Source organism: Uranotaenia lowii, chromosome 2 (assembly GCF_029784155.1).
Source record: "Uranotaenia lowii strain MFRU-FL chromosome 2, ASM2978415v1, whole genome shotgun sequence".
NCBI lineage: Eukaryota > Metazoa > Arthropoda > Insecta > Diptera > Culicidae > Uranotaenia > Uranotaenia lowii.
In genome coordinates this window covers 105,582,951-105,604,738 of record NC_073692.1, presented here as the reverse complement: position 1 = coordinate 105,604,738, position 21,788 = coordinate 105,582,951, and positions in this window count along the sequence as shown.

The window sequence follows — 21,788 nt, the reverse complement described above, 5'->3', positions numbered from 1 at the left end:
CTCCCATATCATCAACTACATCATCGATCGTCACGTACCAAAACGCTCGGCAGCCACTGACCTACGTGCTCCCTGGGTCACGAAAGATTGCGGCAAATAACGTCCCACGTCATAGTAATCGTAATCGACGAAGGCAACTGCTAATCTGAAATCCAGTCTTTCTGCAGGTCCGGATGGCATACCAGCGACTTTACTCAAGCGATATATACCACATATGCTGACTCCTATAAAACGGATCTTCCAAGCATCGCTCACAGAATCCACGTTCCCTTCCACTTGGGAAGAGGCTTACAAGTTTCCGGTCTACAGAAACGGTGGCAGGAAGAATGTTAACAATTAACGAGGTATTTCTGCCTTATGTGCGATTGCCAAACTGTTTGAGCTGGTTGTATAAGATCCATCGTTCTCGTATTGCAAATTTTATTTCTCTAACGAACAACATGGATTCATGCCTTAGCGCTTTACGACAACAAACCTGTTGACGTTGTCATCTTTCGTGCAAGACAGCTTTGCCAGAGGATCTCAAACCGGAAAACCACAAAATAGACAAAGCCAAACTAGATCGTATCGGTATTTGCGACTTTTTACTGCAATGGTTCCATAGCTACCTGACAGGACGGAAACCTATTGTACGAACAGGTGAATCATTTTCAAATCAATTCCCTGCCTGCCTCTTCTGGAGTACCTCAAGGGAGCCACCTAGGACCCATAATATTCCTGATCTACTTCAACGACGTGCTGTTGCCTATCGATGGACCAAAACTGGCGTATGCCGACGACTTGAAATTGTTTCAATCCCATCAATAGCCCCGAAGATGTCAACGTCTTGAAGAGCCAGTTTAACATCTCCGCCGCCTGGTTTAATGTCAATTGCCTTCCCTTGAATCGCAACAAATGCACAGTAATTTTGTTTGCTCCCGCTCCCGCTAACGGTTGATTATTTTCTTAGACATGAGGCAGTTGTACGAGTTGAGCATGTGAAAAACATACACAAACGGCTGCATTTCAAAATCTACACAAACTACATCGTTGATAAAGCTTTCAGATGCCTGAATCTTGTTTAAAAAAAGTTTGGTCTTCTATTCAGCATGATAAAAAACTTTAAGGAAATTTATTGTTTCAAGAGTCTTTTCTGCAGCTCGGTTCGATCGGCTGTATGGAGCCCTTACTACCAAAATGGCTCGGAGCGAGGCCATCCAGAGGCGTTTTTTGCGTTTCACTTTCCGGAACCTGAACTGACAAGACCCGTTCCGACTTCCCAGCTACGAAAACCGCTGCCGCCTAATCGACATCGACACGCTGCAGGCCCGCCGGACCGCAACACGGGCCTCTATCGTCGCCGATCTGCTTTCGTCGAGAACCGACTGCTCCGCACTGTTAGAAGCAACTCCAACTCAGCAGGCGATCTCGAGGCTTGAGGAATCGTGATCTTCAGCTTGTTGCTCCTCTCCGACAGAACAACTATGGAGCTAATACAGCGCTAATTGGTGCAATAAGGCCGTTTAACTGCTTATCCGATCATTTTGATTTTGACGTTTCGAGGGAATTATTCCGAAGAAGAATCTTTGGTGCTTTAAGTCTAGTATAGAGTAAATTCCATGCAAATGTAGTTTGTCTTTAATTTTTAATCTATCATTTGGATCAATATGTGATCTGTTGATGAACAATAAACAAACAATCAATGCTGGCAAGCATCGGATTCAAATATTTCCAATTTCACGAGTAAATCATCTTTTGTGATCATTAAGCATAGTTCATCTAAAATCTGGACGCACTGTATATTATACCACAGCGCTCCTAGTGGTCGGATCTGAAATGTTTTGACAGTAGATTTTTTTTGGCATGTTTCCTCTATCAGTGCTGAAAATTTCATTACGGTTCGTTTTTTATCAAACAACTTGCACGTGATGGAGGCCGCGAAACGAAAACTAATTTTGGACACCCACGTCAAAAACCCTACGTGGTCTGGTTCAAAAATATAGGACTATGACATCGCCAAGACTTCAATGCCGACCGATGCATCGTCAGGAGGATTCGTCTGCGCGAAGGAATACGATCTTATCGGGCCAGTAAGCAACCAAACCGGACATTGAAGCAGAATATATTAGCCAAAGGACGTACCCGGAAGTTTTACAACAAGGTTCAAACAAAGTATGACGGATGCATCCTCATGGATGACGAAATGTACGTGAAAATGGATTTTAGGCAGCTTCCAAGCCAAAAATTTTATAAAGTCACTGGTCGGGGTGATGTCCCCGCCAAGTTCAAATTCCTTTTTTCCGATAAGTTTGCAAGAAAGTTTTTGACTGGCAAGGTATTTGCAGCTGCGGGCGAAAAACCCCGATTTTGTGACAAACAAGACCATGGACTCCAAGATATACAAGGAGGAGTGCGTGAGAAAACGTATTCTTCCGTACATTAGATCTCACAAAGAACCAGTAAAGTTTCGGCCAGATTTGGCAAGCTGCTACTACAGCAAAGAGGCACATAAGTGAACTGTATACATTTTTCACTCCAAACGAGCAGAGTTAAACATAACCCTTTATAGACACATTGCAGTCCTTATTTATGAAGCTCCACCTCAGATCTCGCGGAAACCTTTAAAAATCTATTCGATACAATCTCAGTTCACAGTTTACGGCACAATTTGTTTGTGATATAAATAAAATAAACATGAAACAGCCATCCTTTCAGCTGTCACGAGTTTATTGAGTTTATTTTATCACCATGTAACTTTTGAGCATCCCCACATTTCCAACCCGAAATAATTCTCCATTTCTAATCGGCTTTTCTGCAGCTTTTGGCTTCTAGGTTGAGGATATGAGCTGCTACATATCATGAGTTTGAAGGAGAAAAAAAAACAAACCGAACCATCTTTATCGCGCAGACATTTGATGACATACAAATTCCCAGCCTATTTCCATTGATCAACGCCCATAACTTTGGGTTTAGAGACAATCTTTTGTATCTCTGGTTTAGAATGACAGATTGCTGGACCATAAATTTCCAAATGCGTTAAGGTGCCTACGTGGCATAGATTAAGTCGACGCGTCTGACAATTGGCGGTCGCAAAAATGCTGGAATTTAGGTGGAATATTTCGATATAATTTCAAATATTGAACAATTTCTGATTTTCATCTGTAGCATCTTAAACTAGGTTGTATCATTATGAAACGTTTGTACTCGCGCCATAAATTCTGGAAATCAGATTGATTAATACCGCATCCTCCATTCTTCTTTTAAAACTGGTTATAATTTCGTGCTACTTGCAAGTTGTTCCCGTTCATTGGTATCAGGTCCAATCCGAAGCCGCCGCATGAAATCCGATACTTTATGTCGTACCTTTTTTATGGGCTCAAATTCACGAGATATAAAACAAATATTGAGGAACTGCAACCATACATTGTTGCAAACGTGAAGTTGCATTTCCCAAGCATGACATTCGTTGGTTTGGAAAGAGCAAAAAAAAAAAAATAATGCAGCATAACACCCAGCTCAACAAGGCACGAAGGTGTTTTTCTTTTCCTTCACTCAGGGTGCACCATTCTCGTATGACACGATTGATTATGAGTTTGTTTCCAGGTTTCCGAGTTTTTGCATCCCTTGAAACCGTATAGAGAAGACATTGTTTCTACCCATATAGGATTTGGTGCGATCGAAACAAACATTGGACGTTTTTCTTTTATGCATTGTATTATGAACCAGAGTGATGACAACCCTAGGTTTATATTTGCTAGAATGATTCAAAGTAAAGTGGGATTTAGTTTATCCTTTAAGTTCAATTTTGGTCTCGCTTCTTTCTAAAATCAATCATCAGTCCATAATTTATATTTTCAGGAGTTATATGAAAAAATAAATTTTGAACCACTCTAGCCTTCTCACATTATATTCCCTTGCAAATATGGGACACCTCTAAAAATCGTTACTGTAACTAGCCTGATTGTAATCTGATAGCGCACCAATCGTTTGTTTTTCTGCTTTATCCAAACTTGATGCCCTGAAATAAGTGCGTTTTCACCGTCGCGTCGTCGTCGTCGTTCCGGTTTTCCCCCTAACGTGTTCTGCTCGGCGGCTTCTGTGTGTGCAATTGTGAGTTGTGACTGCACTAGTAAAACGTCAAAATCCTAGATCCCGGCCGGAGGAAATCCAGATAACGAGAGAAAACATTCCGAAGAATAACAGACACCTAATCAGCTATTTGAATCAAATTTATATTTATTACCAAAACCGTATACAATTCACTTATTTGCTTTCCTCCATTGGCTGGCTCCTGTTGCAATCGATGAGGGAAAATTTGGAGGGGTTTTCTGATGGGCAAATCCTGCGGGAATTATGTGACAATTTTTGGTTTCTGGTTGCGAACAATGGTCGGTACAAATTGAATCATTCGACTAGAAGTAAATTTGAGCTTGAATGTATAAATTGGAATAAAAAATTGTCCAATGATCCTTTTCCCTGTCCTTGTCCTTGTCCTTGTCCTTGTCCTTGTCCTTGTCCTTGTCCTTGTCCTTGTCCTTGTCCTTGTCCTTGTCCTTGTCCTTGTCCTTGTCCTCGTCCTTGTCCTTGTCCTTGTCCTTGTCCTTGTCCTTGTCCTTGTCCTTGTCCTTGTCCCTGTCCTTGTCGTTGTCCTTGTCCTTGTCCTTGTCCTTGTCCTTGTCCTTGTCCTTGTCCTTGTCCTTGTCCTTGTCCTTGTCCTTGTCCTTGTCCTTGTCCTTGTCCTTGTCAGTGACCTTGTCCTTGTCTTTGTCCTTGTCCTTGTCCTTCTTGTCCTTGTCTTTGTCCTTGTCCTTGTCCTTGTCCTTGTCCTTGTCCTTGTCCTTGTCCTTGTCCTTGTCCTTGTCCTTGTCCTTGTCCTTGTCCTTGTCCTTGTCCTTGTCCTTGTCCTTGTCCTTGTCCTTGTCCTTGTCCTTGTCCCTGTCCTTGTCCTTGTCCTTGTCCTTGTCCTTGTCCATGTCCTTGTCCTTGTCCTAGTCCCTGTCCCTGTCCTTGTCGTTGTCCTTGTCCTTGTCCTTGTCCTTGTCCTTGTCCTTGTCCTTGTCCTTGTCATTGACCTTGTCCTTGTCCTTGTCCTTGTCCTTGTCCTTGTCCTTGTCCTTGTCCTTGTCCTTGTCCTTGTCCTTGTCCTTGTCCTTGTCCTTGTCCTTGTCCTTGTCCTTGTCCTTGTCCTTGTCCTTGTCCTTGGCCTTGTCCTTGTCCTTGGCCTTGTCCTTGTCCTTGTCCTTGTCCTTGTCCTTGTCCTTGTCCTTGTCCTTATCCTTGTCCTGAACTGAAACTGAACTGAAACTGAACTGAAACTGAACTGAAACTGAACTGAAACTGAATTGAAACTGAACTGAAACTGAACTGAAACTGAACTGAAACTGAACTGAAACTGAACTGAAACTGAACTGAAACTGAACTGAAACTGAACTGAAACTGAACTGAAACTGAACTGAAACTGAACTGAAACTGAACTAAAACTGAACTGAAACTGAACTGAAACTGAACTGAAACTGAACTGAAACTGAACTGAAACTGAACTGAACCTGAACTGAAACTGAACTGAAACTGAACAGAAACTGAACTGAAACTGAACTGAAACTGAACTGAAACTGAACTGAAACTGAACTGAAACTGAACTGAAACTGAACTGAAACTGAACTGAAACTGAACTGAAACTGAACTGAAACTGAACTGAAACTGAACTGAAACTGAACTGAAACTGAACTGAAACTGAACTGAAACTGAACTGAAACTGAACTGAAACTGAACTGAAACTGAACTGAAACTGAACTGAAACTGAACTGAAACTGAACTGAAACTGAACTGAAACTGAACTGAAACTGAACTGAAACTGAACTGAAACTGAACTGAAATTGAAATGAAACTGAACTGAAACTGAACTGAAACTGAACTGAAACTGAACTGAAACTGAACTGAAACTGAACTGAAACTGAACTGAAACTGAACTGAAACTGAACTGAAACTGAACTGAAACTGAACTGAAACTGAACTGAAACTGAACTGAAACTGAACTGAAACTGAATTTTTATACTTCGTTTTGATCTAACATAGTTATTATTCGATAAAGGACTTCAATAGTCGTCCAGAACAAAAGCCGTCGTCGAAGGTTTTATTAGTCGGATCATGGAAAACGAGGACCCGCCAGATAAAGATCAGTGAGGATTTTATAAACGATTTCAGCATCACAGCAGCAAACCCTGTAAAAGTGTAAAACGATCGCTTCTAGTCGAGGGTAAAAATGTGGGGTGTTTCGCTGAAATCCACGGCGTGGCACAACAGTGCACAAAACAAACACACTCACCAGGACGCCATCATCAACATCATCCGGAAGGATCACCACCGACCGGGAGCGGCTTTTCCTTTCAATGCTGCCGAATGGGAAAGAGACATTGATTGTAATGTAATACTTTTCTTTCCAAACATTGTCATTCCTAGTCGCACAACCCAGCATTCATGCTTTTTGGTTGAATGCAATCGTGTCCCTCGGTTTCTCGGCCCTGGTGTCGCGATGTGTTATTATGATTGTGAACAACTTCCTGAATTGCGGACTAATCCGGGGACCTGGTCAGGATTTGTAGACTAGTTGAATAGTAACGGCAAAGGGAACGGAAAAGATACATTGTCATTAATTTGGGCTTGCATCATGTTTGTTTGATTTTTTTCAAAATTGTTTTTTTTTTAATTTGATAAAACCAGAAGACTGAAACCGCTGTAGAACCGCTAGCAAACGCACCGTACCAAAATTAAACCATTTTACTCCAAAGTGGCCCAACCATCGACGATTAAAAATTCATCAAACACCTCGGAAATCGGCAACCCTTTCTTATGTTTGGTTCCGACACTTGAAAGATGTTTGATAGATGTCTGGTCAATATGAAATGCCGTCAGTTATGTCGCCGTCGCCGATGTTGACGAAAACTCTGGTTTGGGGATTTAGCGACAATATTTCAGAGCGAACTCCACGACCTCACCAAAAGCTCTGAGGCAGCAAATCTCAAAATCAATGTTGGAAAGACCAAGTCAATGGAAGTCGATACGGGAAATCCTTTCAGCTTGACGCTAGCAAGGCAGCAAGTTTAGAAAGTGAAGTGTTTCCAGTATCTCCAAAAAACTCCTGACTCCACCCGGGATACTCAAATGTCAAATTGTCGAAATTGGAAACTAAGTGTACACCCATAGAAGAGGTTGCAAAAATTCATTGCCAGTGCTGAAAATGCGCTGAAAAGTGTACTCACGGAGACGACTGTTGTTCCAATTATTTCAGATAGTAATACCAATCATCGAAGTGTAGTTAATATTTTCGCAGTCAACTATAAATATAATAGATTCAGCTACAAACTGCTGTTTGACATAAATATAAAATAGACTCAACTATATTGGTATAACGGATTCAACTGTAAATATGATCGATTTAACTACTGTTGTATGATTGATTTTAGGCATTCAACTATAAATATAATAGATTCAACTACAAACTGCTGTTTTACCTCACGCAATTAAATACGACTTTAATAGATTCAACTGTGATGGTAAATTGATTTAACTATAAAAATGATGGATTCAATTACAATTGTATGATTGATATCAGGCACTCAAAATATCTCCGCCTGCCTGGACTGGTAAAAAATTAGTTAGTAAGTTTCGCTCTGGTTTTGTTCCTTAATCTATGTATTTGATAATATAGTCCTCCATGTACAGAAAACTTTGGCTAGTTCAAAGCGACTGTTCCGTTCCACGCTTTGAAGGACACCTTCATCAAACTCCCAAGGCATCATCATCATCGTCAAAGCGAAGCACTCAATGCCGACGGCGGTCTCCACTTGAGAGTCGCCGATGAAAGAGTAGACAAAAACGGGAAAATTAGTTAGTGAAAAGTGAAAACTTATTCTGAATAAATGCAATGTTAATGCAATTAAGTAAAATAATCGAAGAACCAATAAAAGAATGACTCAAAACCAACTTTTGAAAAACGATAACTTCTAAAGTACAATTAAGTAGAATCTACTATATGTAGGAGAGAATGAGGATACTTGATCCGTAAGGATAAATACTTGATTCCTTAGCTATATCTCGAAACTGGAATGTCTTACATAGATCAAATTTTCTCGAAAAAATCGAAAAAAAGAACGAAACAACAAACCTGTTCTCACAGAAAATTAAAAAAAAAATTTTTTTTTGGGTTATTGCACTTTGTTTGAAAAATCTAACTAAATATGATTTGATAATCTTTTTTTTTATCACATTAATGTTTCACACACGAAAATATATCATTAAATTATTTATTCCAATATATCAATCGTTAAAGTTTAATATGAACTTTTTAATGCCATATTTTCAAAGCAATAGTTAACTCTTTATTTTTTTAAGAAAAAGTTTTCCAAAATGTATGTTATGGGGTCACGTGATCCCTCGAGTCCAAAAATATAGATTTTTCTTCTGAATGGATGTTGATCATGCTAAGCTCGAAATGATTAATATTTATCCGAATTATCCTATAATTTCCTGATAAGAAGGATGTAAGATGTAGGATAGTAATCAAACTTTTTAAATTCTTTTTCTCTGACACTTATGAACTGTGAAATGAAAACTAATATGAAAAAAAAAACGTCAATGGAACTTTTAAATTTAGATTTTGCATGATTTTTGCCAAAGTTGAGGGCATCCTGATTCAAGAATAGAGTGTCCTTTAACTTTCAAAATATCACAATTTTTGGTCCTACGAAAACGCTTCTAGTTCATCTACGGGTTCATGTAGCGATCTTACTTTTGCAGCATATAAACTTGAAATACACGCTACCAGAAAAGGCAAAATACGACGATCTGCATTAAAAAAGATATAAGGACAACAAGAAAAAGGGATCAAGTATCCCCATTCTCCCGTATAGTTGAACGACCAAGATCAATCATAGAATTATAATTGAATCTATTATATAAACAATTAAATCAACTATACCAGTAAACTTCAATTTACTGTATTTATTGTTGAAAGCACAACATCAAGCATACGCTTCAACTTAGGCACGCTTTCATGTTGGGAAAGTTTGAAAATCAATTACAGCAGTCAGCAGTGGTAGTTTCGAACTTTTATTTCTGTTTCGGTTGTATTAGTGAACGTAAAATAACTATCAGATAATCTATAATATATAAAGTAAAAATTTTCAGATTTATAGTTGGTTGAAAATCAATCAGAAATATAGTTGAATATAAGCGGAAGATTGTGGTGGAAATTGTGTGGCTGTACCAAATATGGTTGGAAAAGCACTACTGGCATAAAGACTTCCAAGCAAAATGATGCATTACTATTACATTCAAGCGAAACAAGAAAAACATGTCATGGGATTTTCATCGTATTGAATAATTCATCCAAGAAAAAAAATCCAGTGAGAATCAAACTCACTGTACTATTCTCATATCGACTTGCCAGTCCGATATCTTACCCAGTTCACCATCTGCGTTGGTTAGCAAATGACTTGTCATAGTCTGTCGGTTACCACAAAAACGCACTGCATGGTTCGTCTGCCGTTTGTTCGGTGTTTTTTTTTTATCTTCCTTTGACTTTGATGAGAAAGGGGCGAGAATGGGATGGGGATGGGCTGGGAATGGGAAACAAGAAACTGTTTTCTGTTGCCGGCCGGTTTACATACACACGTACATTTCATTATGGCTGTTTTTTTTTTAACTTTGTCTTGCCTTGAATTTTTTTTCCGAATGCTGGTTAACATACTCACACAGCGCCCGGTACATCATTCGACAATATCCTTGCTGGCTGATTATTTTCATCCTGCTTTGTCTTGTGATTGGATATGGTACACACTACCAAAAAAATCTGTAAAATTACATCATATATGATGTAAATAAAAAGAAACATCACATATGACGGAATTTTCAGTGCGAGTAAAAAATTACACGTCTGTAAATTTCAACAAACGTGTAAAATTTGAAAGACGTGTAAAATTTGAAAGACATGTAAAATTAAATTCGCTTTGAAAATCCGTCATGTGTGTCATGCTTCTTTTTCTTTACATCACAAGTGATGTAATTTTACAGCTTTCTTTCATTTTGTACGTGATTTAAAAAACTTATCAATTGAAATTCATCGTATTATTTATTCTATTTTGTTTACTATAATTTGATTACGAAAATCCATCCACAAACTTGTACACCCGACACAAAATAACAACATATAAAAGAATCACTTAAAAACTACGAAAAAACCCCAACTTTTATTCGCATCCTTGCTGTTCCGAGTACCTCTTTGGTCGTAATCTCTCACGTGTAGCAAAACCTCAAAACTGATCACTCATCATTTTGGAAGCATTTCAACAAGAAGAAGCGTAACGCCACCATCCCTGCCGATGTGAACTTTAATAGTGTCACTGCTAATAGTCCAACCGAGTCGGCTAATATGTTTGCAGACTTTTCCCGAAGTGTGTATTGCTCTGCTGATGTATGCCAAGACAACAGCTACCTAGACTCTTTGCCTTTCTATGACATTAATTTGCCCTTACCGTGCTTCTCTGAACAAGATGTTTACGAAAAGTTGTCCGCTGTTGATCCAACTAAAGGTTCAGGTCCTGACTGCATACCGCCATTGATTTTAAAATATTGTGCTGCATTCCTAGCTGGTCCGATTTGCAGTGTTCTAAATCGGTCACTTAATGAACGATCGTTCCCTAGCGCGTGGAAAATCGCTGCTATTTCTACAATATACAAAACGGGAAATGCGCACAAAGTCGAAAACTACCGTCCCATCTCAATTCTGAATTCTATTTCCAAAGTATACGAAGCTTTGATGCAAGAAAGACTGTACGCCGCCGTTAAACCTTTCATATCCGAATCACAGCATGGCTTTGTGAAGAAGAGGTCGACTGTTAGCAACTTAATGTGCTACGTAAGCTCAATCAGCAATAGCCTGGAAAAAGGTTGTCAAGTGGAATCGATTTATATCGATTTTTCAAAAGCTTTCGATCGAGTCCCGCACGATTTACTTATCAGAAAGTTGTACCGACTTGGTTTTCCAACTTGGTCACTCGAGTGGATCAAATCGTATCTCACAAATCGCTGCGCTTTCACGAAAATAAATGGATCACGATCTTGTATATTCGAAACCCTGTCAGAAGTACTTTTCATTACATTTGTAAATGATCTATGTGAAAAACTCCACTCCGACAAGCTATGCTGACGATCTGAAGCTTTTTAGGAGGAGTCATAGTAGTATAGATTGTATGGCACTGCAAGCTGATATCGCTAGGCTTGAAAGCTGGTGCCGCTTGAACGGGATGTAGGTTAATGCAAAAAAATGCAAGGTAGTAAATTTTACTCGCTCACGAAACATCGTCAATTTTGACTACCGCCTATCTGAAAGTTATCTGGAAAACGTGAAGTCCATTTTAGATCTCGGAGTGAAGATTGATAACAGGCTCACATATTGCAATTACTTCCGCAAAAGGTTTTTCCGCATTAGGATTTCTGCGTCGAAATACCGAGGATTTCGACGACATCTATACGTTGAAAGCTGTTTACTGCGCATCAGTACGAAGCATTATGGAATACGCTGCACAGATATGGGCTCCTTTTCAGAGCACACAGAGTTACCGCCTTGAACGAGTTCAACGCAGTTTTATAAGGTATGCTTTATGGCTAAGGTTGCCAGAATTTTTTTCACTACCATCCGGGCCTAGCAATTCCGGGCATTTTTTCAAAAAAACCTGGCAAAATCCGGGCATGGATTTCAATTTTTCAAATCCAAAAACAGAGCAAAAACCGGGCAAAATTTAGTTGTTTTTATATATAAAAGCAAAGAAAAAATGCAAAAAAATCGAAATTAATATTTTATTAATGTAATTGCAGACTTCCAACAACTTTTTGGAACACTTAAATATTTAAAGGTTTATAAAAGTGAATCAGCGAAATTATTTGAAACAACCGTTGAAAATTTCCATACCGATAATGGACTTTGCTGAAACGTACTCAAAAACTTTGATTTTTTTTTTGTTTCTTTGTGAAAACTGTTAAAAAATCCGGGCAATATTCGGACTTTTTTCACGATATCCAGGCAACCGGGCCGGACCGGACTTTCTCGAAATTTTGCATCAAATATCCGGGCAAACCCGGATAAAACCGGGCAATCTGGCAAGCTTATTTATGGCGCCTTCCCTGGACTGAACCGCTTCGTCTTCCGTCTTACGAACAAAGATGCGCCCTTGTAAATCTGGCCACGCTTGAAAAACGTCGTACCGAACTTCAGCAAACGTTTATTTCTGACACCCTGACTCATCGTGTGGACTGCTCTTACATACTCCAGCGTGTCAATTTATACGTATCCACGAGGACGCTCCGACAACGCCAGTTTCTCTGAATACCTTACCACCGTACTGCGTATGGTCGAAACCACCCAATCGACAAATGCTGTGAACGTTTCAATGTAGTGTACCATCTGTTTGATTTCAATGTGTGTAAACGTAAATTTAAACTAGACATAAGTAGAATAACCTAGTTTTTAAGAAATTTGTCTGTATGGTAATTCCTCATCCAAAGACCAAGTAATAAACAAATTAACTCTCACGTGTATCTGCTAGTGATACGAGTTTTTGTTTATACGAAGTTACGAATTTCAACCTGTCATCTGTTCCTGTTTCTGCTGCTAATTTTCGTGTTGTTTCTGTAAAGACGAAAAAATAAACTCATATAGTTGCATTTTTATCCAGTATTTTATAACTTACCGATCGTTGAATTTGAGACCAATTTGTTCCGTTGAATTTCCTCCGCCTGCATGACTGCGAGCTTGTTGCAGCAGAACGCAAAGCATCCGACAATTCGTACTATAACACTTTACCAATACTTCGTGTGAAGCACCTGCTGCATCATTTATTTCACCTTAGGATTGAAGAACCGAATCCAGACAAAGAATAAATAGTCGCGCTCTTTTTTACGTTTCTTTGTGAACATTACGTGTTTTCTAAATTACAGGTTGTTTTATTTTCCATTTTCAGTTACATTACCAAAAATCTTTGTACAATTACATCGCCTATGATGTAATGAAAAAAAAAAACATCACATATGACAGAATTTTCAGTGCGAGTTAAATATTCTCGTCTGTAAACTTCAAAAGACGTGTAAAATTTAAAGACATATATATAATATTAAAGACGTGGAATATTTAATTCGCACGGAAAATTCCGTCGTATGTGATGCTTCTTTTTATTTACATCATATGTGATTTAAACTTAAATCAAATAATCGCGTTCCGTGTCAAGTAATATTTGTGTCATACGGATTCAGTGCTGTTGAGGATTCAACTTTTTTGAATTTGTAAATTAACATTAATAAATCGCGTTCCACGTCATGTAATGATAAAGGTTTTCAATTTCAGTGTTGTTAAGGATTCAGATTTTTTTTCTGTGTAGATATATGTTTTATTTGGTTTCATTCAGACATATGCAATGCGGTTGCGCTGGGAGGCCAATGCCAGTTATTAAAAGGTTTGTTAATGCCGGTATGACATAGAATCTTATACCAATAATTCCACCTCCAAGGAAGTTCATTATTAGAGTATTTAGAGAGTCTGATTTGTGGGTGTACGTACATACGCTGCTAAGGGATGCTAAGAGACACTTGAGAGACAATGCAGGCGGACATCGAAGAAGAGGATGGAAATCTGGACTTTTAACATGTGAAGACGTCGGCTTTGGATCGACAGCATTGAAGACCTCTTTTTAGTCATATTCGTCGGAAAATCGATGTTCAAACCTTGAGTAAGTAAGCAAGTATCCTACTATGACAATCAGCAAATTGCCTTTCCTAGCAAAGTTATTTTTTTCAGTTTGCAGGGCTTTGAGATCCAAAGTCCAAATAGGGATTCTTGAAAAACAAATTAAGGATCTAAGAAGCAAATTATTAGAGGAACTACAAATTGGAATGTGCGGCCTCCACTTTTTTTTAAAGAACATCTCATTGACCTGAACAAAAATGCCAACAACTGTGTGTCTTTTGCACTTGAACGGAATTTCAAAAACCGGAAAAGTATCCTTTTCCACTGACCATTTTTCAGTTGTTGCAACTTATGAGGTAAAACTGCCCTTTTTCCCAACAAACCTATCAATTATCAGATTAGGACAATCAGATCAGCAGGACGAAACAGAAAAAAATGGCTTAAGCCGCGCACTTTATCTGCTTCTTTAGTTATTTTAGCAAACTCATCGTTAGGTACGGCTCATTTCTCATGCGGCTTGTTTGAATGAATGCAGACTGATGAGTTTTGGGTTCGGTTGCATCCAACCGTTGAGCAATTGCTATAGATTTTCTGCAACTTTAACGAGAAAGTATCATGTTTGGCTAGGCTCCCGCTTATCTTTTCGGCCGGATCTTAATCTGCTTAGTTTATAGTGTGGTTTTCCGGCTGCTATTTTCGATGTAATTGCCGCCCTCGAACGGAGGCAAAAGTTGAAGCTTCTGTATGCAATTGTGCTCTTTTCAAGAATGGTTCAAGATGTTTAGACAAAATCTTGACGGACAGGAAATAATGCAATGGATGAGCGCTAATTGGGATCAGCATAGCATAGCATAGCAAGCAATCTATAGCAATAAGAAATGTTAGTATTCAAGGAAGCGAAATATAATTAAATTTATTTCATTTTAGTAAACCTGTTCAGACTATTTTTTGAGTAAATTTATAATCGATTTATAAATAGAATACCTGATTTGAGTGGATTCGTGCGAGAAGATAACGTAAGTCGTCTACAGTGAATCCCGGATCTGTGCTCGCTATAGCTCATTCAGCGTCATCTCTAAAGACGATTTTCGTTAGAAATTTTGAAAAATTTGGTCAGGAACAGTTGAACGTCTTCTCGATCGCGATCGTAAGTTTGAATATTTTTAAATAACTTCATGGATTTTATTCCAATTAACTTTGATAAGAGTTTCATAAGATTCTACAACTTATTACAAACCATTTAAAATTCATGTTGAGATTTTTCGTAGTTTATCAAAACTAAGAAATGCGAATCTTTATTTTAAATCACTTTGAGTGATTAAAAGCTTTCATGGATCATACTCACTTCTTTAAAATTTATTGACTTTAACGCTCACTAAAACCAGATTCTCACGCGAGTTTTTTTTCGGAGAAAATCCCACAAATCCCGAAAAACCATTTTCCTCACCACGTTTTGGCAACCGACAACAACGTGTCGCCGTTTTGGTACGCGCAGCTGAACATAAATCAAGTGCCATAATTTGATTAAGCTGAACCCTAGGACAACTCAATCTGTTCGGAAAAGGCCGAGCCAACCCCAACATAAGTTTCAGGAATAAAGAGAGTCCTTTTTGCAAACAGGAGAATCGAAATTGTCAACATTATCATCATCATCATCGTCGTCGTTCTCGTCCTCATCATCTGTCCCGGCTGTCTGACACTTTGGAGGGAACAAGGTCGTTTGCGGGACATCCTGGTCTCGGATTTTTTCCCCCTTTTTGCGTGTAAAGTAGCCTACCCCAGATGCGAAACGAATTCGTTCGGCAAATATAAGTAGAACGTCCCGAAAATTGACGGCAAACTTGAAGCAAACAGAAAATTAGGTAAACTATCAATGTTTCGCACCCCTCGCACTACCTCGTCGAACGGAGTCAAGCGTTTTCCGATGAGTCGTCCGATGGGCCTTAAATTTCCGGGCGACACTCCTCTATTTTGTTCCGTTTAGGAAGAGGTTTTTGGGTGTAATTCTTCCAATGGTTTTGGGTAACCGAATTTCTGGGAAAGGGTGCCTCGAAAGAAGGTTCCAACATTTTGCCATGTTTGTTTCGATTACAAGCTGCCTGCCTGACGATGACGACAACTTGACGTAAAAGTAATGATCGTTTTGTTGTACGAACAAAGTCTGAGATTTGATAAAATATTTACATTGGACCGATTCGATAGGGTTGAAGAAACGGTTGCAGGAAAAAGGGTTGCTCCTCCCATGGACAGGGCTTAGGAAAATGTTATTCTTGCTTTTGACAGTCCTACAAGTTCATATTTGAGTACCATGTGAGAAATGTTTTAAAAGATTGAAGGGAACAATTGAACAAAAAAAATTTAAATTCGTAAATTAAAGATTTACACTCTGAATCTGCAAAAAAAAAACCAAAATTGGTTTGGATGGACTAAATACTTCTTCCAAAAATTTTCTTCTTCCAATCGGACTGTTTTTTTTTTCGATTTCCACTCAGAGTCTGAGTGTATGGTTTTCGTAAAATTTCCTTCCTTTCTGGATAATTCTTCTAGATGTTCATTTTAATGTGCTGTTATCATTTTTATTACTTAAGAATCTCAATAAATTACTGCAATATAGTTCGATTAGGCCTTTTAATCATTTAAGATATTCTGCACAAAGATAGGAGACTTTATAATTTCTTGACTGACTTAGTCTCGACATAAAAATTTAAAAATTTCCAAATTAACATTACAAGCACTAATAATTCTACGACTCATTTTCACTTTTCAATCACAATAAACTGCTCTTCTTTAGTCTTCCCAAAGCAGGTATTTGATCACATTGGAATTTTGTAAATAAATCTTGGAGGTCTATAGAAAATTTAGAAAATATTCTGTAATGAAATTCTTTCAGATTTTTTTACTGTCCTGAGAAGTAAGAGGTGATTAAACTGTGGTGATAGACTAGAATTAAAAGTTCGAAATTAAGCAGCTCTTAGAATAAGGCGGCTGGAACTTTTTCAGCACGTATCCGAGCAGTTTTATCTAAAAATCTGGCAAAATCTGGGCATTTGATTTCAAAATGGTAGCTCAAAAATCCGGGCAATATTACGGCAAATTCTGTCAAAATCCAAAAAGTACTCAACAAAAATAAAAAAAATTGAAGCAAATTTTTTTCTTGAACATTCATCGGCAGATTTTAAACCGTATTTCAGGCATAAAAAAAAATTTTATAATTATTTCTATAAAACTTGCTCCAAACACTTCGTTTTGGGCTCATAAAAAGATTTGTTTTTTTTTTTGTATTATTTGGTAAATAAAGTGAATAAATCTTGACAAAATCCAGGCATTTTTCATTGGAATCCGGTAACCAAGCCGGACCGGACTTTTTCCTACTTTTGTACTGAATATCCGGGCAAACCCGGATAAAACCGGGGAATCTGGCTACCTTATCTTAGCATAAGCATTCTAGAAAAACCGGAATGGCTGATTTCAAGCAATTTTTTTTCTGAAAACTTGGCCAAACCTGGGCATTTTTTTTTTAATATTTTCATTTATAAAACCGGTCAATATCCGTGCAAATCCGAGAAAAATCCAGGCATTTATCCAATAAATTTAAAGGAACAGTGAGAATAAAATGAAGATTAAAATTGTATGTCCAAGTACATCAGCAGAGATCAAATCGTGATTTGAGCATCCGAAAAATAATTTTTTTTTTAAAACAAACATTAAGGAAACTATTTTTTGGTCTTATAAGTTGAAATGGAATTGAAGGTTTTTGTTAATTTTTCCAGTGAATTTGAAAAAAAAAACGGGCAAAACCCGGGCAGTTTACTACAATATCCGGGCATCCAGGCCGACCGGACCTGTCTTGAAATTTTCATTAAAAAACCGGGCTATTGGATTTAATCCACAATCTGGAATAATTATCTTAGAAGTTGTATTCTTAGTTTTTTTTAATTTTTTAAGTTTTCCTTTCTATCACTTGTTTTTCTATCAGAATTTGTTAAACGAGTTTCAAGCAATCAATTTCACTTCTTACAGAACCTTAAACTGTATGCCGTTTCATAATGACAAATGACAAACATAAAAAAGAAAAAAAAAAAACGTGTCTTTTTTTGGCTTCATGATTGGAACCTTACAAATTATGTTAAAAACATTTAACACTTTTATTTGAACTTTTTTTTTTTTTTGAAACAGTGGAAATCTGTGATGAATTTCTTTATCCTCCACACAACAATATTTTTATAGCACTAATAATAATAAAAGAAAAACAATTTAAACAGGTCGAATTTCATAAACTGACTATGTCTATTTTGAATATTTTCCAAAGAAAAAGATCAATTGGCAAATTAAAACATAATTTTTATTGAAAATAATTCTAAGGAGCACAAAGCTCCAAAATAAAGTTACTAAAAATGAATAGAACGTCAAAATTTTGTGTTTTTTTAAATTATTTTTAACATTTTTGTAATTTTTATAATTTTTGTCATTTTTGTAATTGCTGTCATTTTTACCAATTTTGTCAATTTTGTCATTTTTGTCATTTTTGTCATTTTTGTCATTTTTGTCATTTTTGTCATTTTTGTCATTTTTGTCATTTTTGTCATTTTTGTCATTTTTGTCATTTTTGTCATTTTTGTCATTTTTGTCATTTTTGTCATTTTTGTCATTTTTGTCATTTTTGTCATTTTTGTCATTTTTGTCATTTTTGTCATTTTTGTCATTTTTGTCATTTTTGTCATTTTTGTCATTTTTGTCATTTTTGTCATTTTTGTCATTTTTGTCATTTTTGTCATTTTTGTCATTTTTGTCATTTTTGTCATTTTTGTCATTTTTGTCATTTTTGTCATTTTTGTCATTTTTGTCATTTTTGTCATTTTTGTCATTTTTGTCATTTTTGTCATTTTTGTCATTTTTGTCATTTTTGTCATTTTTGTCATTTTTGTCATTTTTGTCATTTTTGTCATTTTTGTCATTTTTGTCATTTTTGTCATTTTTGTCATTTTTGTCATTTTTGTCATTTTTGTCATTTTTGTCATTTTTGTCATTTTTGTCATTTTTGTCATTTTTGTCATTTTTGTCATTTTTGTCATTTTTGTCATTTTTGTCATTTTTGTCATTTTTGTCATTTTTGTCATTTTTGTCATTTTTGTCATTTTTGTCATTTTTGTCATTTTTGTCATTTTTGTCATTTTTGTCATTTTTGTCATTTTTGTCATTTTTGTCATTTTTGTCATTTTTGTCATTTTTGTCATTTTTGTCATTTTTGTCATTTTTGTCATTTTTGTCATTTTTGTCATTTTTGTCATTTTTGTAATTTTTGTAATTTTTGTAATTTTTGTAATTTTTGTCATTTTTGTCATTTTTGTCATTTTTGTCATTTTTGTCATTTTTGTCATTTTTGTCATTTTTGTCATTTTTGTCATTTTTGTCATTTTTGTCATTTTTGTCATTTTTGTCATTTTTGTCATTTTTGTCATTTTTGTCATTTTTGTCATTTTTGTCATTTTTGTCATTTTTGTCATTTTTGTCATTTTTGTCATTTTTGTCATTTTTGTCATTTTTGTCATTTTTGTCATTTTTGTCATTTTTGTCATTTTTGTCATTTTTGTCATTTTTGTCATTTTTGTCATTTTTGTCATTTTTGTCATTTTTGTCATTTTTGTCATTTTTGTCATTTTTGTCATTTTTGTCATTTTTGTCATTTTTGTCATTTTTGTCATTTTTGTCATTTTTGTCATTTTTGTCATTTTTGTCATTTTTGTCATTTTTGTCATTTTTGTCATTTTTGTCATTTTTGTCATTTTTGTCATTTTTGTCATTTTTGTCATTTTTGTCATTTTTGTCATTTTTGTCATTTTTGTCATTTTTGTCATTTTTGTAATTTTTGTCTTTTTTGTCTTTTTTGTCATTTTTGTAATTTTTGTTATTTTTGTCATTTTTGTCATTTTTGTAATTTTTGTCATTTTTGTAATTTTTGTCATTTTTGTCATTTTTGTCATTTTTGTAATTTTTGTAATTTTTGTAATTTTTGTAATTTTTGTAATTGTAATTTTTGTAATTTTTGTAATTTTTGTAATTTTTGTAATTTTTGTAATTTTTGTAATTTTTGTAATTTTTGTAATTTTTGTAATTTTTGTAATTTTTGTAATTTTTGTAATTTTTGTAATTTTTGTAATTTTTGTAATTTTTGTAATTTTTGTAATTTTTGTAATTTTTGTAATTTTTGTAATTTTTGTAATTTTTGTAATTTTTGTAATTTTTGTAATTTTTGTAATTTTTGTAATTTTTGTAATTTTTGTAATTTTTGTCATTTTTGTAATTTTTGTAATTTTTGTAATTTTTGTAATTTTTGTAATTTTTGTCATTTTTTTATTTTTTGTAATTTTTGCAATTTTTGTCATTTTTGTAATTGTTGTCATTTTTGTAATTTTTGTTATTTTTGTCATTTTTGTCATTTTTGTCATTTTTGTCATTTTTGTCATTTTTGTCATTTTTGTCATTTTTGTCATTTTTGTCATTTTTGTCATTTTTGTCATTTTTGTCATTTTTGTCATTTTTGTCATTTTTGTCATTTTTGTCATTTTTGTCATTTTTGTCATTTTTGTCATTTTTGTCATTTTTGTAATTTTTGTAATTTTTGTAATTTTTGTCACTTTTGTAATTTTTTAATTTTTGTAATTTTTGTAATTTTCGTAATTTTTGTAATTTTTGTAATTTTTGTAATTTTTGTAATTTTTGTAATTTTTGTAATTTTTGTAATTTTTGTAATTTTTGTAATTTTTGTAATTTTTGTAATTTTTGTAATTTTTGTAATTTTTGTAATTTTTGTAATTTTTGTAATTTTTGTAATTTTTGTAATTTTTGTAATTTTTGTAATTTTTGTAATTTTTGTAATTTTTGTAATTTTTGTAATTTTTGTAATTTTTGTAATTTTTGTAATTTTTGTAATTTTTGTAATTTTTGTAATTTTTGTAATTTTTGTAATTTTTGTAATTTTTATAATTTTTGTTATTTTTGTAATTTGTAATTTTTGTAATTTTTGTAATTTTTGTAATTTTTGTAATTTTTGTAATTTTTGTAATTTTTGTAATTTTTGTAATTTTTGTAATTTTTGTAATTTTTGTAATTTTTGTAATTCTTGTAATTTTTGTAATTTTTGTAATTTTTGTAATTTTTGTAATTTTTGTAATTTTTGTAATTTTTGTAATTTTTGTAATTTTTGTAATTTTTGTAATTTTTGTAATTTTTGTAATTTTTGTAATTTTTGTAATTTCTGTAATTTTTGTAATTTTTGTAATTTTTGTAATTTTTGTAATTTTTGTAATTTTTGTAATTTTTGTAATTTTTGTAATTTTTGCAATTTTTGTAATTTTTGTAATTTTTGTAATTTTTGTCATTTTTGTCATTTTTGACATTTTTGTCATTTTTGTCATTTTTGTAATTTTTTAATTTTTGTAATTTTTGTAATTTTTTTAATTTTTGTAATTTATGTAATTTTTGTCATTTTTGTAATTTTTGTAATTTTTGTAATTTTTGTAATTTTTGTAATTTTTGTAATTTTTGTAATTTTTGTAATTTTTGTAATTTTTGTAATTTGTGTAATTTTTGTAATTTTTGTCATTTTTGTAATATTTGTAATTTTTGTAATTTTTGTCATTTTTGTCATTTTTGTCATTTTTGTCATTTTTGTCATTTTTGTCATTTTTGTCATTTTTGTCATTTTTGTCATTTTTGTCTTTTTTGTCGTCATTTTTGTCGTCATTTTTGTCATTTTTGTCATTTTTGTCATTTTTGTCATTTTTGTCATTTTTGTCATTTTTGTCATTTTTGTCATTTTTGTCATTTTTGTCATTTTTGTCATTTTTGTCATTTTTGTCATTTTTGTCATTTTTGTCATTTTTGTCATTTTTGTCATTTTTGTCATTTTTGTCATTTTTGTCATTTTTGTCATTTTTGTCATTTTTGTCATTTTTGTCATTTTTTTCCTTTTGGCATTTTTGTCATTTTTGTTCTTTTTGTAATTTTTGTCTTTTTTGTCGTCATTTTTGTCATTTTTGTCATTTTTTGCCATTTTTGTCGTTTTTGTCAGTTT